We start from the raw sequence: 25,000 nt of genomic DNA, 5'->3' as shown, positions 1-25,000 counted from the left end.
GGGGGTCAGGAGGCCAATCTGATCTGACGGCTCGAGTGCTAAGATGGATATTCAGAGTTTTGCCACAACTGGGTCACTTGCACTAGGTGTAAGGTACGTAGCTGAGTTCTGCAAGGCACTGCAGCTTCTGACCAGGGGAAAAAAGAAGGAGAAATGGGATTCAGGAATGGTGCGAGCAATCTAAAATTTATCAGAAACCAGTGCGGAAAAAATGTTTTATCTGAAAACTGAATTCCATGCTTCAAATTCACTATGTACATTTAGCAACTCTGCAAAAATTGACTTATTTGATCCCTTTTTTACCTTCTGTTACCTAGCCTGACTACAAAAAAGCCTTTGACTGTGTGGACCACAGCAAACTATGGCAAGTCCTCAAAGAAATGGGAGTGCCTGACCACCTTATCCATCTCCTGAGAAACCTATATGTGGGACAGGAAGCAACAGTTAGAACTGGATATGGAACAACTGATTGGTTCAAAATTGAGAAAGGAGTACGACAAGGCTGTATATTGTCACCCTGCTTATTTAACATACATGCAGAATACATTGTGCAAAAGGCAGGACTGGATGAATCCCAAACCGGAATTAAGATTGCCGGAAGAAATATCAATAACCTCAGATATGCAGATGATACCACTCTGATGGGAGAAAGTGAGGAGGAATTAAAGAACCTCTTAATGAGGGTGAAAGAAGAATGAGCCAAAAATGATCTGAAGCTCAACATAAAAAAACAAACAAAACTGAGATCATGGCCACTGGTCCCATCACCTCCTGGCAAATAGAAGGGGAAGATATGGAGGCAGTGACACAGAGAGAATATAGTGCTCATGCACTAGAATAAAATGGTCTAGATGGCGCATGAGACCATAAAGCCCTATTAGTGCTTTACAAAGGCCGATATGATGAACATATTTAGAGAGGAGCACCCAGTTCTGCCCACTCTGTTACCCCATTCTTCTTCATCTCTGCACCTGCTCTAAAAAGAAAAGGATCCTGGAAAATCTGGGTTCTAGTTTATATATAAAGCTGACATTATTTTATTTATTTATTATTTAAAATATTAAAATATTTTTACTTTGCCTTAGAAATGACTGACTTACATCATTAGAAGACAGAATTTGAAGCTGACAACAATGAATAGACAAATACTAAAAAGAATCAAATACCATAGTAAAAGGTGGCAAACATATTCAGGCACCTAGTCGTCAAGGGAAAACCTGTCTAAAGAGAAAGGTCTTGGCCTGCTTAGGGAAGGACAGCCAAGATGGGGCCAGGCTGGCTTCCAGTGGGAGGGAGTTCCAAAGTCTAGGAGCATCCACGGAGAAAGCCCTCTGTTGTGTCCCCCACCAAAATGCACCTGTGAAGGTGGTGGGACCAAGAGAAAGACATGATCTTGATGCCCAAGCTAGCTTGTTGAGGGAAATCCAGTCTTTTAGATAACTTGGACTCGAGATAATTAGCGCTGTGACATTTCTGAATGAGCCTTCACTTCCAAGCAAGAAAAGGGGGTGAGAATGAAAGCGGGGCTGCTCCAAAAACTCTAAGAACAATGGTGTGTATTTTCGTAGGAGTGCTGGCTGGGTTTTTTTGGGAGTTGCAGTCCAGAAATAGCCGGGTTACCCCAAGTTGGGAATCACCGCCCTAAACAACCCCCATCAAAACTGCAGAGAAGACATGAATACCTCACAGTCAGAGAGTCATCTCACATGGCCACCCTCTTGTGGAGAGGCAGATGATTACATCGCCTTCTTTTGTTTTTATGCTAAAAGGACTGTCTGGTGGTCTGGGAGACCAAACCCCTTAGGTGGCGAACCTAGGGCACGCGTGCCACAACTGGCACGCAGAGACCTCTCTGTGGGCATGCAAGCCATAAGTTGATGGATCGCTACTCCCTCCCCCTGCAGCCAAACCTCAGGAGGCGGTTGTAGCTGCGGTACTAGTGCCCCAACAGGCGGTGGGCCAGGATCCGGAGCAGCTGCACTGGTGGGGGTTAGGCACAATTGGAAGCAGATCTGGACTGAGATCTGAAGGCACCTCCATGCCCAGGCTTCCCCCTTCTGCTACCACTTCTGCTTCCACCGCCCACCACCCGCTGGGTGTTTTTTTTTTTCTCTCCCCTCCCACTCAGGCTCAAAAAGGTTAGCCATCACTACCTTAGACTGCTCTGCATTTTCATAAACCGTCTGCCCATTTTTTTTTCCTTCCTGTTCAGTCAGATGGCCCATTCTGTGTCCATTGTCCCTGGACTAGCCAGGAGGAAAGATAAGGATTATTGTTGATATACTCTACGATTTAATATTTGCTCTTTCCCAATGTAATCAATGTGTATATTTTAGTTGTAGTTGTTCAATAAAGTTCTTCTTATGAATTGATTTGTGTGAGTGCGATAGACTTCATCCAATTTGTGCCAAGATGCGTTATTGCCAGAGTTCAAAGATCACTGACAGAGGTGTCTCTGAACATTGGTGAGTTCAGCCTTCAGAACACAGCCAGAGAGCCCAAAAAAACCCACAAAGCCTTCGAGAATACATTTGTGAGTTCACTCATGTGCTCTGAGAGCATACCAGGTAACACCTAAAGTAAGTCACAATTAGACTGAGCCATAGAGTCATTGAGTCATCGAGTCCTAAGAGTTCGAAGGGACCACTGAAGCCATCCAGTCCAACCCCCTGCCATGCGGGAACATCCAACAAAGCACTCCCGACAGATGGCCATCCAACCTCTGCTTAAAAACCTCCCAAGAAGGAGACTCCACCACCCTTTGAGGCAGCCTATTCCACAGCCGGACAGCTCTTACCGTCAGGAAGTTCTTCCTAATGTTCAGATGGAATCTCTTTTGAACCAATGGGACACACAGAGAAGCTGACTCTCCAAATCCCCATTGATTCAATGGCCCTACTCTAGTGTGATTTATGACTCAAAGCAACAGGTTTCTTAGCAGTATTGTCACTGTTTTCCATGGTGGCAAAGATCATCCTCCATCAAGGGCCATCTCCTCATCCCACAATGCATCAGACCGAGGATGCTTCACTCAACTTTCTTCTTCTTAGAAGCGTTGTGGGATAAGAAGAACCTGCTGGAGAAGGCTCACTAGAAAATGCTACCCAATAAAATTAAGAACTCCCCAAAACTCCCCAGCTAGCATGGCTTCTGCCACCTGCAATTCAGAAAGATGTCATAGAATAATGGCATTGGAAGGAGCCTACGAGGCCATTGAGTCCAACTCAAGGCAGGGATCCAAATCAAAGCAGATCGACAGATGGCTGTCCAATTTTCTCTTGAATGCCTCCAGTATTGGAGCAGTCACCACCTCCTGAGATGATGGGTTCCATTGCCGTACTGCTCTAACAGTTAAAATGGTGTTTTTTTCCTGATATTCAGCCTGAATCTAGCTTCCAGTAGCTTGAGGACATTATTATGTGTCCTGCATTCTGTGATGAATGATCCTGAGTTGACTAGATAGGCAGGATATAAATAAAATAAATAAATGATTGAGAACAGGACCATCCCCATCCTTGTATGACTACCTTCTTTTCTCAAGGCTAAACATGCCCAGTTCTTTCAGTCTTTCCTCATAAGGTTTCCAGCCCCCTGATTATCCTTGTTTCCTTCCTCTGAACTTGCTCTGGTTTATTAGCATCCTTCTTGGAATGTAGTGTCCAGAACTGGACCCAGTACCCTAGTTGAGGCCAAACCAATGCCAAACAGAGGGCAACGAGTACCTCACAGGATTTGGAGACTATACTTCTGTTAATGTCGCCTAAGATAGCATTTGCCTTTTTTGCAGTCGCTTTGCACTGTTGGCTCATATTCAGCTTTTGATCTAAAACAATTGCAAGATCCTTATCACTCATATGGAAACCTTGGGCATAGAGAGGAGGAGCCCCTCACCCCCTTTCTCTACCCACTTTTACCCCTCTGACCTTAAGATTGATTGTTTCTTATGATCTCAGAAGGGAGAGATCTCTATGAGAGACAGGGGTCTTGAAGAGTTACCAGACAGAGTCTCGAGAAATTACCTGACATATTTGTTCTCCAGTACCATCCCTTCTGGTGAACAGTGAGAGTAAAGCCACAGACAGGGGGTCGTTCCGTTTGGATTTAAATCCAGGGGAGTCAGGTAAAGCCTTCAGCGTATAAGGGTTCATAGCAGCCAAACAGACAGGTTGTTTTCCACAGCTCCGTATTAATACCTGGTTGGCAGGAATAAGAGGGTTTCAACATGGATCAAGCAACACATTATATCTTTCCTTCTGCAGAATCCCACTTTTAGCTTAGATTTATGTCACTTGCTGAAGCCATTTCGTGCTTCTTATATTAAGAATTTGACCCTAAATTGCATCCTAGTGGAAATCTCCTTGCTACTGAAACAGAATCCTTTCTCCATTTCGGTTACTTAAAACAAGCACATAGTTTCTTATCGCCTTGACTTTGAAATGCAAGCATTTCCTTAGAGTGTTCTCAAATGTCAGCTTTTCTCCCAGCATCTTAGTTTTCATGCTCTTAATTTCTCATTTTATTATCTTCCCTCCCTTATCCCCTCGGCGTGTCAGCGTCTCGGTTTGATGGCCTCCATGTGACGCGCCGTCTTGATGGCGGGCGAAAGGATGCAAATCCAGCTTGAAAAACTGGTACCCGGCCTGATTAAAGGATTCTTCATTTCTCAGCAATTTCTCAGAGCTGCAAACCAGCCATAAAACCTTATTAAGATGTAAAGCCAAATCTCACTGACTCTGTTTCATGTTTTGTGTTTTCTCCACCTTCTCATGCAGCAGTTGTTCCTCTGGGATTTCAGGCGGAAGGGGAGGTCCAGACACCCACTCATGAAACCTCTGGCCCTCCAGTCAGTTTGGGATTCCAGTTCTTGCCAGTCTACGCCATTACAGCTGAAGGTAAACACTGGTGAGAGTTGTAATCTTCAGAGTTCCCACTGTTGTTTTAGGGGCAAACTTCTCCACTATTTTTGACAGCTTCATTTAAGTACAGGACAGGGGACAACAACCCTGTCTCCTATCTGCCACCAAGAAGCTTCCAACCTATGAAACAGCAATCTCCAAAATGTCCTGTTCTCAATCACCTTGCTCCACTCTTGTAAACTCAAGCCTACAGCTTTCACACTGGGAATACAAGAGTGTGGATGATGTTCGTCTCCACTGACACATCCTTCTTGTTGTTCAATCGTTCAGTCGCGTCTAACTTAATTCTCTGAATTACTCAAGCCCTTTCGCCACGACAAGGCAGCAATCCATGAAGGGGGTACCTCTGATTATCTTTTCTAGTCCCTTCTTTGCTGTCTTTCTGAGCCTCAATCTTCTGATTTCTTGGCTGCCGTCTCCATTTAGACTGAAGACTGAAGAAAGGTTTACAAGGTATACGAAATCTTCAACCATTTCGTTTTCACTTCCTCCATGGTCAGTTGTCTGTTCTATCCAAAAAGTTCTCAACCAAAGACAGACTTAATATTCATAAATGTGCAATAGAAGAACATGGGTCCATGAAATGAATATTCAATAAGGAGGTGAAATACAGCAAGTATCCTGTTCAACAGAAAGCCAAAGCTGGAAAAGTCAATTGTGCAGGTTAGTAACATGAAAGCCCTTCTCTGGGGGGAACAAAACCAACAGGTATGTAGATTTCTGTTTGTCGGCTGTAATTCTTGGAGAATTCCAGCAATTGGGCTTGAAAAACATGTCAAAAGTGGACCCTCTGCCAGAGGATTTGCAGAGTTTGTCACGAAAAGGCATATTTTTCAGCTCTGCCTGGAATCCTGATGAGGAAGGATTCAAGAACTCCCGGAAGCCTATGGCTGTTGACAAGCATATGCAAATCGTGCTGCTCCAGATGCATCCGACCACTGAATGGACAATGGCAGCAGAATTTGAAAGTAATGGGTCATCGGAGGGCGGAGGAGTGATCACCCCCAGCTTCTTCTGCACACTGTGCCTCTTCATGCCAATAGAAAGAGAAGGGAAACCTGATTCACTGATGCCAAATGCATCTCAACGCAAATCAAATCAGAGAGGAGTCTCTGAATCTGTTCAAAAGACCAAACTGGGACAGAGTCCAAAGACATAGGATACAGCATTCTGTGGAAGTGAAGCAATGGTTGGTTGGCTGTCACTCACTTTTGGATGGGAGACATCTAGGAACCCTCTGGACCCTGTATTGACTTCCAAATTAGGGAGAGAAAGCCAGGCTATGATGGATATGAAATCCACTTCATCGTGTGGCTTCCAGTCATGGGCAAGCAGCTCTTTCTGGGAAGCCAACCAGCAGATGGAGACTGCAGCACAGAGCCAGCTATGGTTGGCCTGCCCTTCAAATCCCCATTCCAGCCGGCACAGGCAACGGGGAAGAGTTGTAGAGGATGCAGTCAAGCAACATGGCAAAGGCTGCGCTCCTCCTTCCCCCAACCTTTGATGCCAGATTAGGCATAGGGTTCTGTTGAAAACACACAGAGAGAAATAATAATAATTGTTATAGGTTTTTGGTGGAGGGTCAATGGAAAGGGGCTCCCTAAGTTTCATCGTTGGGCCCTCTGATCAGCAGCAATGAAAAAGGAGGATGAGTAAGATGGGGTCAAATCCCACAAATGGGGCTTGACGGGTAACATTTTGGAGAGAGAAGAAGCACCCTATTGGCAATATGGGGACTGTCCATGCGTAGGTAAAGGTGAAGGGCTGGAAGTTCCCCTCCCCTCTCATGGCTCAGTGATTAAACTGCAATACTGCAGTCAAGACTCTGCTTATGATCTGAGTTCGATCCCAACAGGCTCATGGAGCTGGCTCAGAGCTGACTCAGCCTTCCATCCTCCTGAGGTCACTGAAATGAATAACCAACTTGGGGGGGCATGGTGTAGCCTGATTAATTAAACCGTAAACTGGCTCAGAAAGTGATTTAAGTGCTATGGGGTGGTATATAGGCAGCACACATTGCTTTTTTTTTGTCTTGATTCAACAACTGGGATCAGTCATAACACTTCATACGTGCATGATGGCAGGATTAACTGGAGCTGGTCTGGTCTGAAAGTAGTGGGTTACCACAAGGTTCCACTAACTCTATTAGTAGAAACAATAACTGTTTCTATTGAGTATGATACCAGATAATATAAAGCAAAGGAGTGTTTTGTTTTTTATATATAGTCACTGCAGCCAGAATTCTTTATGCCAAAAATTGGAAAAGTCCGGTGATGCCGAAACAAGAGGAACTTACGGAGAAGATACGGGAAGCGGCAGAAATGGACATTCTATCAGAAGTGTTGAAGGACTGTCCTATAAAATAGGCAACTGAACGACGGGATGGATTTTATAAATGGCTAGAGTCACCAGATAGTGCTTGAATAACATAGAATTAAACTAGGATGTAAACGTGAATTAAAATCTGAAAGGCAGCCAATAGTAGAAAAGTGGAAAGTTTGAATTCTGATATTGCAATAGGAATAGACTGGATGTCAGTATATTTTGTGTTTCTCCTCCCTCCCTTCCCCCCCCCCTTTTTTACTCAAATACAGTAGTCTTAGAACGAGTTGGAATTTTTAGCATGTATACATTACTGAAACAGCAACATCTACGTTGGCTTGGGCATGTCATGAGAATGGCTGCTGGTCAGATTCCAAAGGATCTCCTGTATGGAGAATTAGTGCGGGGAAATTGCCCCAGAGGGAGACCACAGCTGCGATACAAGGATATCTGCAAGCGGGACCTGAAGGCCTTAGGAATGGACCTCAACAGATGGGAAACCCTGACACTCTGAGCGTTCAGCCTGGAGGCAGGTGGTGCATCATGGCCTCTCCCATTTCAAAGAGACACTCGTTCAGCAGGCCGAGGCAAAGAGGCAGTCCCGAAAGCAGCAAAATCAGGGAGCTGGACAGGGGACAGATTGTATTTGTCTCCAGTGTGGATGGGATGGTCACTCTCAAATTGGCCTTCTCAGCCACACTAGACGCTGTTCCAAGACCTCCATACAGAGCACGTTATCATAGTCTCTCAAGACTGAAGGATGCCTACTACTACATTTCCCTTTACCTTCTGTATCATACCCTATCCCAAGTTATTAAATAAATAAATAAATGATTAACTGCAGCCAGCTAGAACTGAACTGGCAACAGGAAGGTTGCTGGCCAAATCTATGCTCTTTCACTGTGGAGGGACTCTACTTATTTCCAGCCTGGGAAGAAGTGTGATTTGAACCCTCAGCCCCACCCGCAGGGAGGGAGCAAAGAGCAATGTCACGATTAAGCTGAAAGCAGCTGCAGCTGCCTCACCCCAAACATGTTCACTTCTAGCCTTTCCATCCTTCCTTAGAACTGCAGGGCTGGAAGGGACCTTATAGATCATCAAGTCCATCCCCTCTCAAGGAGGCCCGGGGGCGGGGAGAGAATCGAACTCCCATCCTCTAGCTTCACAGCCAGAGATCTCAACCTCTGAGCTCTCCTGCAGTTTATTATACTGCTATCCTTGCAGCAATGTCTGAATTCAAATCTTGTTGTTCCCCCCCCCCAGTCGCCTCATCCCCTGCAGCATCAGCCTGTCCCTCTTTGATGTCCGTGTTCAACCCAGTTCCTGGAGGGGAAACATCAAAGGAAAACGAGCCGTGCAATGTTCAAGAGGAACTGCCTGTTAGCAATGAAGAAGGGTGCGCCTCGCAGTGACAGGTATTTATGTTGTCTCTCTGGCTTGAGGCAATCGGGAGGCAAGGAGTCGCTGGGGGCCAAACGCAGCCGCTTCCCCCCCCTTCTAATCACTCTTTTGTGCCGCCTCTCCTGCAAAGCCCTTTCTGAGGTCGTCAGGAAACGACTCCTGTCATGTTCTGATCAGAAAGGATCACTTGCTTAAAAGGATGGAGCGGAAAGTGGGGGGAGCGGTTTGTCAGATGAATAATCAAAGCTTAAAGGGTTCCTAACAGCTGGAGTGTGTTATTAAACAACCCTCTCGCAAGCTTTCTATGCATTTGAATTATTCATTTGCTACTGTAAAAGGAGAAAGGCTAATTTGCAATGACGGTCTTTGGAGCCTCGGGCGAGGTTTCAGACCCTGGCCTTGGGCAATACAGGCAGCCGTGGGCAAGTCCTTGAGTGCATCTGAGGACCACGATGGGGTTCAGGACCTTTTCTCCACCCTCTTGTGCAAAAGAGAAGAAGGCAAGCTCCTCTTGCAAAGGCCCAAACTTGGTCCCCAATGTTTGGCAGTGGCAAAGCATTGGGGGGGGGGAGGTTTACAGGAGCAGTCGCCCTGGGTGCAAAATTCTTAGGGAGACATGGGCCACCCCACTTCCTCAGCCACTCCTCATGCTCCTCTTCCCCTTCCTGGCAGTCTTGAGTCCAAGCCGCCAGGGGTGCTGGACCTTGAGTGGCTCCATGGCCACATCAGGTCACCACCGCTGGAGCTTCTCCCACTCCATTCCCTGAACCTGTCCCTCCCACGTGTTGCATCACAGAGCCACCAGGTGACCCACACCTAGCAGGACGTTCCTTGCTCTGGGTTCTGGGAATCCATGCTATGCCCCTGCTGTTTGGAGTTGACCCTAGTTCCTTGGCTGTGAGATAAATTCCCACTCTAAGCATGGTGTAGTGCAATGGGAGGGTCCGTGACCACAGGCAGCCCTTCTGGCCTCTCTGGTGTGCCCCCCCTGCCCCGGGGCCAAACCTATTCCCATGAGATTAAGCCCTGTGAAAAAAGATTGAGAAATAAGGTGGTGAGGTGGTCCTTTCTCTCCAAAAAGTTGGAAATAGAGCCATATATGTTAGAATTAGCAATTACATAAATGTATAACCAAGAGAAGAGAAGACTCCCTGGAAAAGACCCTGATGTTGGGAAAGGGTGAAGGCAAGAGGAGAAGGGGAGGACAGAGGGACGAGATGGTTGGACAGGGTCACCGAAGCTACCGACATAAATTTGTCAAAAACTTCGGGAGGCCGTGGAAGACAGGAGGGCCTGGTGTGCTCTGGTCCATGAGGTCACAAAGAGTCGGACATGACTTAACGACTAAACAACAACATAGCCAAGGTATTTTCTGACGCCCCATAGTAGAGCAGAGCTTCTCGAGCATAATGGTCTGCGACCGTTGTTTCAGAAGCGTACATCCCTACCTCTGTCCTAAAACAATAAAAAATTTCCTTCCATATCTCTTGAAGGAAATAACAGATCATTTAAAAAAGACAGGCAGAGACCCAAAAATGCCCCCAAAGGAATGTCAAGCAAAATCCAAAGGAAAACAAACAAACAAAAGACAAAAAGAAAGTGTTCAATCTTAAAGACTATTATATTTTTATGTGAGCCATCATGGATCAAGTCCATTCCTTCAGCCATACGGAAGAAAATGAAATACAGGAAAAACCCCTTATCCACAGGATCCGTATCCACTGATTCACTTATCCATGATCTGAAAATATTAGTTATTTTTTAATCCAGGAAAAAAAATGTGTTCACATGTATTACCCAAGCCAGCCACTAGATGGAGCCAGGAACCCTGCTATGAATACTTGTTAGTGAAGAATACAGTACATAGGATTGTCTCTGGCACCCTCTATTGGACAGTTCTGGTAATGCATGTGAAAATGTTTTTTTCCTGTGTTTTTCCCTGTGTTTTTCCCTTTTACAATGTTTATTTGCTATCTATCTATCTATCTATCTATCTATCTATCTATCTATCTATCTATCTATCTATCTATCTATCTATCTATCTATCTATCTATCTATCTATCTATCTATCTATCTATCTATCTATCTATCTATCTATCTGTCTGTCTGTCTGTCTGTCTGTCTGTCTGTCTGTCTATCTATCTATCTATCTATCTATCTATCTATCTATCTATCTATCTATCTATCTATCTATTGTTCACTATTATCCACAGTTTTCAGTATCTGTGAGAGGGCTTGAAACCAATCCCCAGCAGATATGGGAGTCCTACTCTACAGAATTCACAAGCAAAACATTCACAACATTCATTTGCTTTAAGAGTGCAGGGTGAGTGGTTTTCTTCTAGGATGCATCCTGGGAAAGAGACCTTCAAAGAAATACCAATTCAAATGAGCTTTTCTGACCTTTGAATGTGCTTTATATATATCTGCTCTCAATTGCTTCATTTCTTCCGACTGTCCTTATACCCACATCCTTGTATGTATTTGACTGTCTCTGCTAGCTAGTATAATAAAATCCTTTCCTTAACCCTCAACGCACCTCATTACAAATTCTTAAGACACAAGTCTCCACCGCAGCTGTTACTCCATGAAGCTTCTTCCAGTCTCTCCCAGTTTTCTTCCAGTCTCTTCCAGTTTAGTTCAAAGGGACTGGTGCAGCCCATAATAGGTCCAGGGGATTGGTCTGGGAACCTTGAAACTTGCCCACCTAATGTAGTTGTTCAATGATCGTGTGAATGCTGTGGAATCATGCTTTTGGCCATGAACCTCACTGAGCCAGCGCAATGCCCTAGGGTTGTTATTCAGTCGTGAAGTTGTGTCCGACTCTTTGTGACCCCATGGACCAGAGCACGCCAGGCCCTCCTCTCTTCCACTGCCTCCTGGAGTTGGGTCAAATTCATGTTGGTCGCTTTGATGACACTGTCCAACCATCTCGTCCTCTATCGTTCCCTTCTCCTCTTGCCCTCACACTTTCCCAACATCAGGGTCTTTTCCAGGGACTCTTCTCTTCTCATGAGATGGCCAAAGGATTGGAGCCTCAGCTTCAGGATCTGTCCTTCCAATGAGCACTCGGGGTTGATTTCCTTCAGAGTGTATAGATTTGTTCTCCTTGCAGTCCAGGGGACTCTCAAGAGCCTCCTCCAGCACCACAGTTCAAAAGCATCAATTCTTCAGCGGTCAGCCTTCTTTATGGTTCAGCATTGATTTCCTTCAAAATGGATAGGTTAGGATGTAACAAATGCTCACAACTAGAAACTCAATTGAAAACACTGCAAACCACTGTGAGATCTTTTTCTCCTGCCCAAGATGAAAAAAGTGTGCACTAAAATTAAAAAAAAAACCTTTCAAACGTTTTCCACACCAAATAATCCCACCATGTGAAAAATGCTCAATAAGCCTCATAAATGTATCCAGCAGAGCAAAAACGTTTGAAATATTAAATTCTCACCTGCAAGAACAAAATCACCAAAGGCCAATCAGTTATCCCCTCAGCATCATCTTGAGTGGATTGTTGCATGTGTGGGGGGGAATCTTTGGAAGGTGGCAACTCTGCCCTCTCTGGAGGCAAGGGAAGATCATGCGTATAAATGCATACAAATGGAAATTTCTTGTTTGCTGACTTTTGTTTCCCTTGTACCTTCTTTTATCTTTTCATGTTCCTACTTATCTGACTGAGAGAAAACAACAGAAGACTGGGTTTTCAGTAAGTTCCTCAGCGGCCCAAGGCTACGATAATAACAGGAAGATCATTTAATTAATTATCCTTCCCACTGGTCTTGAACTACAGATCTGTTGTTGTTCTACTTTGCTCTCTCTCTCTCTCTCTCTCTCTCTCTCTCTCTCTCTCTCTGTTCTCTGTTGTCATTCAGTGACTGTTGCTTTTGGTCAGGGTTTAACCACAGGTCCTTCCTGGCCTGATTTCATAGGGGTTGGGGAGAGATAGCCCCCAAAAGAAGGTGGGGAGATGAAATGAGGGAGAGGGCTGAACTCCGTGGAGCAGCAGCCGATGAGTTTAAACCTGTGATAAAAGGAAAGAAGAGTGAAGGTAAGAAATCAATGGCTGGATAGTTCAGTGGGTTTAAGGATCTGGATTGCGAGTTCGATTCCCCACTCTGCCTCCTTGACAAGAGCGAGACTCAATGATAAATAAGGTTGTTTCCAGTGTTCTAGTCTTCAGAGGGTGATCATTGAAGTGGGCCACTTTTAGGCCACCTAAACAGTGTGTTGATCTCTCGACCAGATACTGCTGCTGCTTTGCCATCCACAAGGCTGGCAGGTTTTTCCTTTCCCATGTCCGAGGATGAATGTCCCTTACAGAGGTCACCTGAAAAGGGTGCGCGTCCAGCATTCCGGTGTTTCAGATTGAACACATGGATGGCACTTTGCAGTGCCATGGTCAGGTCCTGTTGTTGTTGTTTAGTCACTCAGTTGTGTCCAACTCTTTGTGACCCCATGGACCAGAGCACGCCAGGCCCTCCTGTCTTCCACTGCCTCCCATAGTTGTGTCAAATTCATGTTGGTTGCTTCGATGACCCTGTCCAGCCATCTTGTCCTCTGTAGTCCCCTTCTCCTCTTGCCTTCACTTTTTCCCAACATCAGGGTCTTTTCCAGGGAATCTTCTCTTCTCATGAGATGGCCAAAGTATTGGAGCCTCAGCTTCCGGATCTGTCTTTCCAGTGAGCACTCGGGGTTGATTTACTTCAAAATGGATAGGTTTGTTCTCCTTGCAGTCCAGGGGACTCTCAAGAGCCTCCTCCAGCACCACAATTCAAAAGCATCAATTCTTTGGTGGTCAGCTTTCTTTATGGTCCAGCTCTCACTTCCGTACATCATGACAGGAAAAAACCATAGCTTTGACTATTCAGACCTTTGTGGGCAAGGTGATGTCTCTGCTTTTTAAGATGCTGTCGAGGTTTGTCATCACTATCCTCCCAAGAAGCAGGCGTCTTTTAATTTTGTGGCTGCTGTCTCCACCTGCAGTGATCATGGAGCCCAAGAAAGTAAAATCTGTCACTCCATCTCTTCCCCTTCTATTTGCCAGGAGGTGATGGGACCAGTGGCCATGATCTTAGTTTTTTTTATGTTGAGTTTCAGACCATTTTTTGCACTCTCCTCTTTCACCCTTATTACAAGGTTCCTTAATTCCTCCTCACTTTCTGCCATCAGAGTGGTATTACCTGCATATCTGAGGTTGTTGATATTTCTTCCAGCAATCTTAATTCCGGTTTGGGATTCCTCAAGCCAGAACCTCGTTTGTGGGAAAGTGGTTTTTCACAAATGCCATCCACAACCCACACAAGGATGAGGCCAGAATGTCACCAAAAGGGTGCAGGACAGGTGGACCTGTTACTGGCCAAATTTGGGTTCTAAGATTCTCTGGCAAGGAATCAGGCACAGACGCAACAGCTGAACCAAAGGCCCAATTTTATTTGAATAGCAGCAAAGAAAAGATCAGCTGGGACTTCTCTTAAAAGCAGAGAAGATTCTAAGAATATAGTGTACATATGTTTTATAAGGATACACACAAATAGTCATAAAAGTACTACAATTCTATTGGTCATTTGTACCCCAACTTTGGATCCAGTCCCTCACTGGGTAGTGATGTCAACTAAGTTAACCTATTCGTTCCCTATAGATATGCAGATCGTGTGCCCATATGTCCTTTGCTTATGCTCAGGAAGCGACTAAATGCCTGGGGGAAAGAATCTTATCTTTTGGTATGTTTATGCGTTTCTTTCCTGGGCTCTGACAGATGGCCTTCACTCTCCAGCTCCCTTGCTGGTGATGTTCCAACTATTATCGCCTGGTTCCTCCTTGGCCAAGTCTATGGGAAAAGACTTGTTATTGTTGTCGGCCACCCTACGAATGATCAATCTCCATAATGACCTGCCCTCAACAAGCTTGCCGAGGACTTGGGTGCATGAATTGTAAAAAAAAAATTTGTTATAATTGCTTGTGTTGTCTTATATAACTGTGAATAAGAGGAGACTGATCTTGTGAAATTGTCTTTACAAAGTTTGTCAACACATATCTCAGTAATCAAACAGATATCTCAGTAATCAAACAGATATCTCAATAATCAAATAGCCGCATAGAACATAAGAGTGTTACATAAGTACTTCAAGACTTCACCCCGAAAGGATCTCCTCTCCCAGAGGCATGGGGTTGAAATCCTCTTAGTCTTGGTGCAAACGCAAGTCTAGGGAGTAAGTGGTTGTGGCTTCTCCATTAGCCAAGTTGGTGTTGCTTCAGGGCTTTGCCTTAAACTGCTATGATGATTTAGACTTGAGCCTTGTAGCGCAGTGGTTAAACTTCTGTCCTGGAGCCAAAACTGTGCTCCCGACTGGAGGTTCAATCCCAAGTAGACGGCTTGAGGTTCACTCATCCTTCCGAGGTCGGTAAAGTGACTACCCATCTGGGGGGCAATGTGTAGCCTGCATAATTAAATTGTAAACTGCCCAGAGAGTGCTTGAAGCACAATGGGGCGGTATATAAGCAGCATACTTCTTTTTTTTACTTGAGGGTTTCCATGCCCTTCACAAAATTCAGGCCTCCCACACTGTTTGTGTTGTCTCTCTGTTAATTTCCTCATTGTGAGTTATTGTGTGCATTACAACTGTTGCCAATTTCTGTGCCATTGCTGTCTTCAGCATTTTCAGTCCTTGTGAGAAAGCAACCACATCGTGGGCTAACTGTGGTTTTGTCTAATATTCTTTTGAGGTATTTTAAAAGAACTAATTATACTGAGAATGCAAAGACAACTAACTCTGTAATTACTCATTCAGACCTCAAATAGCTCCATAGTCTGCTCCTCTGCCTTCTTCCCTTCCCCATGATTTCTTTTGTTTTGATAGTTGGTTGGTAATTATACTTTTCTGCAGGAGGTGAGAAGTGGGCAGCTGTAATTCTCTGCCTCGTCTCTAAGGTGAGAGAAAAGTGAGAATTTCTATGACAAGAATGATCAGGAATTAATAATAACAAAGCATACATTTATACTGTTTCCTTTGTTCCCAGATTTAGCATCACAACATTCTCCGGAAATAAGGAAATTCCATCATTTTTTTTTGTAATGTGGCTGCAAAAAAAAAAGGCAAATGCTATTTTAGGATGCATTAACAGAAGTATTAAATTAAAGCCTGCTTCTTTGGAGGAAAGCAGTGACAAACCTAGACAGCATCTTCAAAAGCAGAGACAATATCTTGCCGACAAAGGTCCGCATTGTCAAAGCTATGGTTTTTCCTGTAGTGATGTATGGAAGTGAGAGCTGGACCATAAAGAAGGCTGACCGCCGAAGAATGGATGCTTTTGAATTGTGGTGCTGGAGGAGGCTCTTGAGAGTCCCCTGGACTGCAAGGAGAACAAACCTATCAATTCTAAAGGAAATCAACCCTGAATGCTCCCTGGAAGGACAGATCCTGAAGCTGAGGCTCTAATACTTTGGGCATCTCATGGGAAGAGAAGACTCCCTGGAAAAGAACCTGATGTTGGGAAAGTATGAGGGCAAGAGGAGAAGGGGACGACAGAGGACGGGATGGTTGGACAGGAGGGCCTGGCATGTTCTGGTCCATGGGGTCACGAAGAGTCGGACACGACTTAACGACTAAACAACAACAACAGAAGTATAGTCTCCATGAGGTACTAGTTTCCCTTGATTTAGCCCTTGCTAAGCCTCATTTAGAATATTGTGTCCAGTTCTGGACACCACAGTTTAGGAAAAATGCTTACAAATTAGAACAAGTTCAGAGAAGGGCAACAAGGATGATCAGGGAACTAGAAACCAAGCCCTGTCAGGAAATTCTGAAAGAATAGGGAGTTTATATTGGAAAAGGACACTTAAATTAATGTTTAAATTCTCCTTACCTTTTCTTTAACTTACTTTCAGTCCCTTCACCAGGCTAGGCAAGTCTGATTTAGGAGTGAGAAGAGAAACGGGGCCATGATTACATCGTTCATGGGTGATCCTGTCCCCTGGCAACAGCTTTCTTTCCCTGCCCTTTCGCACACTTTATTGTGAGCCACCATGAGTAGACTTATGTCTAGAAGGGAGGGAGAAAGATCTAATAAATAAATAAATAAATAAATAGCTATGTGCATGGGCAAAGACAGCTGGCCTGGATCCTGGACAGTTTGCCTGGCCGCTCTCTCTAAAGTTGGAGGCAAGGAAGGATGAAGGGGAGGAGGCATCAGGACTAAGTAAGGAGGTGATGGATGGGGCAGTGGGGAGGGTCAGGAGGGCACCAGAGATGGTGGAGGCATTAGAATCCCCTTCCTGAGGCATGAATCAGAAAAAAAAAGAACTGTGAACAGGTTTGCTTTTCTGGGGTTTGTGATTTGTGGTTCGTGGGTAGCCACGAACCGAAAACAGCCCCAATTCATCATTTTTCCAGTTCCCTAGCGAGGAAGGAGATGTGTCTGTGCTGCAAGGTCAGAAGACCAACAGTCATAAGATCGAATCCACGTGACGGAGTGAGATCCCGTCACTTGTCCCAGCTCCTGCCAACCTAGCCATTCGAAAGCATGTAAAACTGTGAGTCGATAAACAGGTACCACCTCGGTGGGAAGGTAACGCCATTCCGTGTCTAGTCGCACTGGCCATGGAAACTGTCTATGGACAAACGCTGGCTCCATGGCTTGGAAACGGGGATGAGCATCGTCCCCTAGAGTCGGACACGACTGGACTAAATGTCAAGGGGAACCTTTGCCTTTACATTACCTAGACAGGACATCAAAGCTTTCAAGCAACACCTCTTGAAATAGCATCCCCTATAAATATGTTCACGTTTCACCTGAAACCCATTTCAATGCATAAGCAGCACATGAGATGAGCATTTTCCTTCATCTTCTGTTCAGTGCCTGGGATTCGGTTCGTCAAGAGTTACTACTGAGATCAAAGGTGTATTTTCGCCGTATTTTAGAGGGAAAATATAGCCCTGTATTTTAGTGGGTTGATTTACAAAACGGTGTCCAGACCACCTCCTCTTCCTCCCCCTCTCTAATGTGCCAGATCTAACGTTGACCTTGCTTATGAATCACTTTCACCTCTCTCTGTTTGAGGTAAAACACACCATGCGCTTCTCTTCCCAGCAACACTTAGAGGATTAATTAGGCAAGTTTCACAAACCGTTCCTGATGCTCTTGGCAGCGTCAACATATTCCCCAACCTTTGTGGGTTTTGACAGAACAGCCTGGAGTCTACGGCAAAGCTCCCTACGTTCGCCTCCAGTCTGAGGCATCCCCTCACTTCTCTTAATCGTCGGCCCCATTTCCAAGGAAGGAATACGTGGAGCAGTGGTTTCTCTTTCAAGCCTTGAGTATCCAATTGCCAAGATTACAGACCTTCTCGGTCGCCATCCCCTCCCCACCCCTCCCCTCATCCGGCTGTTTAACTCCTGGCAATGTTTGATGGGCTTTTAAGAGCAGGAGGCCAGCTCAACCTGGCTGGGCTTTCCAGACAGAAGGAGCCAAAACAAAGCAAAAAGGGGTCCACTGCCACCACCTGTCACACCGAAAGCATGAATCATATGGCAGGCCCGCTCTAGCGGAAGCCAGCTGTCTCTCAAACTGAGAGTTGAGGAGAAGTAGAAATGAATGGTAATCGATATTTCATCACTTAGGTAACCTTCCATTTTGTCACGGAAGGGGCCGAGTGTCTCTGAGGAAGGGAGCGTTTTTCCTTAAATGAGTAAAGCAAACAACAGTCACCAAGTCACCAAGCATTCCTTTAAGAAGGTAACTAGTTATAGTTCCACGGCCTGAGGAAAGTCGTGACTGCCGCAATGATGATGTCTTCAACAAATAAGTCTACACTTTACTGCTTCTTGTTCATGATTAAAATAGATTTATTTATTTATTTATTTATTTATTTATTTATTTATTTATTTATTTATTTATTTATTTATTTATATTCCCCCCCCCCCCAGACAACATCTACTTGGTGTGGCTTACAAATATCAAAAAATCATAAAATATAATAAAACATCGTAATCATTAAACAATACAAAATTATGTCAACAAAAGTATCTGAATGCAACAGACATCCCTCTTAATCTCGTTGCTGCTCAGCCCAAGTGACTGTAAATTAATTAATTGATTGATTGATTGATTGATTGATTGATTGATTGATTGATTAATGTGCACTTTTCACATTTTAGCCCTTTCTGAGAGAGAAAAATACTGCAGACATTCTCTTTGTACATCTGGTGCAAGCAGATATTTGGGGCTTGGATTCCCAGAATGTGAATCAATGGGTCAAAGCATCTAGAAATCAACACAGTTTCTTTAGAACCACCCTCGGCTGTTCTCGGCGGCTCCCAACCTTGGGTCCCTAGACATTCTTGAACTGCAACTCCCAGAACTTCCTACCCAGCAAAGCTAGTGATGAAGGCCTCTGGGAGTTGCAGTCCAAGAACATTTAGGGACTTAAGGTTGGGAACCACCACTCTAACTCCTTCATCTGGAAATAGCCCATAAGGGTGTTTTTTACCCCTAGGCAAGCGGAAAGAGGTGGCAGGCCAACTGGAGACCGATTTGAAGACTAGCCAGATTTGGTACCCAAGCCGCTGCACGCATAATACAGTTTCAGAATGAGAAAGGCTTCTCTCTAATTTCCCAGTCTTTTTTTGGGGGGGGGGAACCCAAACAAACAAGAGTGTTCTAATGAAATATTAATTTTGCTTCCTTTTCCTGAATGCCTTGAGACCATTCGCTGGAGTAGAAGGGGAGGAGGAAAAAAATGAAATCATTTAAGGAGGGGAATTTATTTAGTCATTCCTTGTACAGATTTTCAAAGCGGACTAAAGAGGCCCATTTGTAAAGGGAACAGGGATGCAACCAAGCAAACGCAGCAAAGAAGGGAAGAAAAATAAGTCAACACAATCTTGTCAAACATATTTCCGCCTTGAATTATGAATGAATCCAGAGCCGTATGCCTCTTCTCATTTGCATCATGGCTGTCAATGGGAATAGACAGTTTTTAAAAACTGGAAGTCGTGCTGGCAAGCTAAAACCCATCTTCTCTCCCTCTATCTTCAGATCATGGCATGTGGGCCAAGGTGCGTAGGACTTCTCCATCCACTTTCATTGATGTTCAGAGCCCTAAAACCAGGAAGTTGCCACCAACATTGGGATGTGAAATTGCTAAACCCTCAAAGTCCAGTCCCAGTGGTTCTGATCAAGATGTGAGGTGTCACGCTGGATGTGCTCAACAAATGTGGGTCCACCCGCAACAGCTGTCCACAAGTGGTAGACATTCACAATGAGAGTGGGCATAAAGGTACTGTATAGTCGTGAAACATCAAATAAAGATACAAACTGAGACACAACGTGAAACACTCATGAAGTTCTCAGACAGGAAATGATCCACCAACATCTCTCACAGCCAAATCAACCCATCGTATTATCCCATCTTGACCAAGAGTCCACCCTTTCACCCTCTCTTTGAGGAATGAAGTCCTCTAGCAGAGAGTTTTTCTTCCTCAATTTCTTCATCAGCATTCCAGGAATCGTAGACAGTATTTTCATCTCCGTTCTCACAGGAGTATGAATGGAATGCTGCTGAAGTGGTTGAGGGATCGGTGTCCAGCAGTGGTCAAGACAAGCTCTTTGAAGATGGTGAGACATCTCATTCTCTAGTCCCAGCAAGAGACCTCACCCTTCAGCCTGAGACTGAGACGTCAAAAGCTTCCCTCCATCCACTGCAGTTTGTGGAGTTTGCACAAAATGTTTATTGTCTTTTCTCTTCATGAAGCTAAGCGTGCACGTCAAGCACAAAATGACAGGCCAACTGCTAAGAAAGATACAAGCAACCCAGTGCTTTTACTTTCAATGCTACACACAATAACATCATCCCACTGTTTGGATTTGGTTGCGGGGTGGGTTTTTTGGGGGGTTTTTTGTGGGTTTTGTCCCACAAAAACCACCAAAAAAAGGGCCACAAATCCAGACATTGTTTCTAAGACTGGCCCCCAAAAATCTTGCCATCTTGCAGTGAGGATGAAAAAAAAGTTCTTGCTGGTTTTGTGTTCGAAAAAGAACTGGATCAGAATGTACATCCCTAGTCTAAGAGACTCTTGCTTACAGTATTTTAGCTTCAGAAGTCCCGTTGACTGCATGTAGAGCTTTGATCTTTCAAAGGGAAGTGATGATATTTCCGCAGTCTTGTTGAGTGACATCAAAGGTATCTCACAGCTAACATTTTAATCAAGTCTAACATTTTAACAGCCCGATATTTCTAGGAAGCTCAAAGTAACACAAAGTTGTAATGACCATGCCACGTCCGTTGTCCTTTGTCTGTTGTCATGTGTCTGGTAATCAGAGATATTACCCCTCTGAACATGCCTAATGGTGCTGACAGAGCCAACGCCACTGAATGTTTAACTCGCAGACAAAAACTATAACTCCTAGGTACAGTGTATACTTCACACATGGAATGTCTATGCGCAATGTCTCAGCATCCCTAGCTCTACACACACAAGTTCAATCAAGCTGAAGGAGATCCTCATTCTGAGATGATGGAAACCTGTTTCTAGTCAGAATAGAAAGTTCTCGAGTAAATTATGTTGGCACAGTTGCTATCCCACCTATTGACCGTAGCGTGCTGGTCAAAGTAGTTGGCCAGCATGGTCTTCACCACTCCAAGGAAGCCACAAAAGCCAGAAAATTCACCAAGTCCATGGCCAGCTCTGTGGGACTTGATGGAGAACAAGTGATGCAGGTGATGTCTAAATGGACCAACGTTCTGACTCAGCATCAGCCAGCTTCACAATGCGGCGCAGCTATCAGGATCTTTCTCATCTCCCCTAGATCACAGGAAGAGGCCGCAGTATCTGTAGCACTCCAGATCCTAAACTTTCCTTCTAGTTCCCATTTCCCCACGCAACAAATTAAACTGGAACACTGAGCATGTTTCCTTGAGGTTCCCACACCCAGATTCAGACTCCCTACAAGCTATACGAGAGTTGATGTGGTGTAAGGGTTCTCCAGTTTGGATTCCCAGATGTTCTTGGACTAACCCTTCCAGAAGCCTTCACCGCTAGTTGTACTGGCCAGGATTTCTTGGAGCTGTAGGCCAAGAATACCTGGGGACCCAAGGTTGGGAACCACTAGTGTCATAGACAGGGTATTGGATAGGACTCAGAATACTTGAGTTCAACTCCCCATTCCGCCATAAAAACTCAATGGGAGGTGCCAATCGTGAACCATTTCTTGAACATACCTCTGGTGCTAAACATTGGAAGCACCATGACAGAACATTACAATAACAGACTATATATCAACATGGATATATCTTTGAACTCCTCTGCTCTGCTCCAAAGCCAAATACTGGAGTCCTAAGCTGTGGAAATTCTTACCTGTATTCTGAGAATCCACAGCTCCTTCATCTGGGAGTATGAGGCTGTCAGGCTGTGTTGTCAGTTCTACATCAGTGAGCATGATATATTCTCTACTGCTAGGTAATCAACACATTTATATCCTTTCACAACAAGCCGACCGTGTTGCTATGTTTCATCTCTTCTCCTTCTCACACTTGGTTTGCTAAGAGTTGTCAGAAAGAAAGAGAGAAAGAAAGAAGAGTAGATAATGGAAGGAAGGAAGGAAGGAAGGAAGGAAGGAAGGAAGGAAGGAAGGAAGGAAGGAAGGAAGGAAGGAAGGAAGGAAGGAAGGAAGGAAGGAAGGAAGGAAGGAAGGAAGGAAGGAAGGAGCAGATGATGAGTGGAAGGAAGGAAGGAAGGAAGGAAGGAAGGAAGGAAGGAAGGAAGGAAGGAAGGAAGGAAGGAAGGAAGGAAGGAAGGAAGGAAGGAAGGAAGGAAGGAAGGAAGGAGCTGATGATGGGTGGAAGGAAGGAAGGAAGGAAGGAAGGAAGGAAGGAAGGAAGGAAGGAAGGAAGGAAGGAAGGAAGGAAGGAAGGAAGGAAGGAAGGAAGGAAGGAAGGAAGGAAGGAAGGAAGGAAGGAAGGAAGGAAGGAAGGAAGGAAGGAAGGAGCAGATGATGAGTGGATGGGTGGAAGGAAGGAAGGAAGGAAGGAAGGAAGGAAGGAGGGAGGGAGGGAGGAAGGAAGGAAGGAAGGAAGGAAGGAAGGAAGGAAGGAAGGAAGGAAGGAAGGAAGGAAGGAAGGAAGGAAGGAAGGAAGGAAGGAAGGAAGGAAGGAGCTGATGATGGGTGGAAGGAAGGAAGGAAGGAAGGAAGGAAGGAAGGAAGGAAGGAAGGAAGGAAGGAAGGAAGGAAGGAAGGAAGGAAGGAGCTGATGATGGGTGGAAGGAAGGAAGGAAGGAAGGAAGGAAGGAAGGAAGGAAGGAAGGAAGGAAGGAAGGAAGGAAGGAAGGAAGGAAGGAAGGAAGGAAGGAAGGAAGGAAGGAAGGAAATGAATATGAACCCTAGAGAAAAATTTGCAGGTGGGGAAAGCGATAGTGCAACTAGGAGACTACAAAACCAATGAAGCATTGTGAAAGTAGAATTAAATATCCATACTGAAGGAGCATCAACATGGAATGGACCAACCACGAAAATGAGGCTGAAGAACTTTAGACCCTCCAAAGCACCAAGTAAATGAAGGCTTCTTATCACTGTGCAATTTAACTATGTCCCTTAGCTAACAAGAATTACAGGTGAGATTATTTCCTTATAAAAGATAAATTGCCTCTCACTTGACTGCATGTAATATTTAGAAACGGTTCATATCCCTTTGCACAGAAGACAGCATTTTGGGCAGGAAACCCACACCTGGGAAACAAGGTGGCTTGCCTTATCAAGTGCAGATTTTGTCCTGCTGGAGGATAGCCAGGCTTGATGATCTGCTGAGGGAAGCTGCAGACCCTTCCCCACCACTCATACAACAGAAAAAATAGGGTCTCTTCCAGCTCTCCAGTTGTAGGATGGTGGTGGTGGTGGTGGTGGTGATGATGATGATGGTTTAAAAGTGCTCACAAGCAAAGCCTATTTTCAATAGAGCCTCCCCTATCTTAGCTTTATCTGTTCCATGTAATCAACTGTGCCCCATTCCAACAAGGAAGGTAAAGGTAAAAGTTCCCCTTGACATTTAGTCCAATCGTGTCCGACTCTAGGAGGCGGTGCTCATTCCCGTCTCCAAGCCGTAGAGCCAGCATTTGCCCATAGACTGTTTCCTTGGTCACGTGGCCAGCGTGACTAGACACAGAAGACTGTTACCTTTCCACCGAGGTGGTCCCTATTTATCTACTCACATTTTTACATGCTTTCGAACTGCTAGGTTGGCAGGAACTGGGACAAGTGATAGGAGCTCACTCTGTCATGTGGATTCGAACTGCTGGTCTTTCAACCCTGTAGCCCAGAAGTTTCTGCAGCTTAACTCGCAGCGCCACCACGTCCCACTTTCCTACAAGGAAGCTCACGGTCAAATCCAGGGTCGAGACACTTTGTTGAAACCGTTCCTGTTCCTGCCCCTGAAGTGAGCTTGACAAAGACAGTATTAAATAGCAAAGTGCTTTTTCTAACCGACATGGATTTCCAGAAAGGAGAATAGGACCTTATCACAGTTCCAGTCAAGGAAGATAGAAATGTCATTGGATGTGCCGGGGATTGTGAAGACAGCTTATATATTGTTTGTGTTTCGGACGACAAGGGCCATCAACATGAAAGAGAGAGAGAGAGGGAGAGAGAGAGACTAATGCACCCAAGACATGGTTCTGGTGAAAAAGTGACTGTCCTTCCATAATGTCCCCACGGTAAAACATGATAAAATTGACTGACATTCAGCCTTGTTACTTGTGAAATGCCAGGCAAACGATGGTTCAGAGAAAGCTGGGCGGGTATCGCCTACAAGCCTGCAGCCTTTGCAAATCACCGAACATTCCGCTACCTCTCAGAGCAGCGAAGGCAAATGGAAATGTATGCTAATTTTATACCGGACAGAAGATACGGTCTTCTATCAAGTCAACAAAGCAGTATTCTGAAGGGAAAAACTCCTCTGAATATTCCTGCTTATATTATTCCTGATGGGTCAAAGGTTATCTGACTTTCTTCTGAAGAGGCAACAAATACTTGAAACAAAATTAATATGAAGAGCAACGATGCCTACATATGCAAAATGTTCTTCCTGGACCATGGCTTTGAGTGTCCCAGAAATGGGAGCTGATTATTTTCAAAGCCAACTAAATCAATGACCGATTGATAGGGAATGGGGGACAGGGAAAAATTAATTCCACATTGTGCAAAAACGCCACACACAAAAAACACACCCATGTTTCCTTTTGCTAGCCTCTCAAACCCACCGCCAATAATTGTCTGGCCTTGTGCTCTGATGTTGAGTGTTGTGGGGGACTCAACAACATATTTATTTATTTATTTATTTATTTATTTATTTATTTATTTATTCATTCATTCATTCA

This window comes from Pogona vitticeps, chromosome 4 (genome assembly GCF_051106095.1).
Source record: "Pogona vitticeps strain Pit_001003342236 chromosome 4, PviZW2.1, whole genome shotgun sequence".
NCBI classification, from domain to species: domain Eukaryota; kingdom Metazoa; phylum Chordata; class Lepidosauria; order Squamata; family Agamidae; genus Pogona; species Pogona vitticeps.
This window is presented reverse-complemented; position numbering follows the sequence as displayed.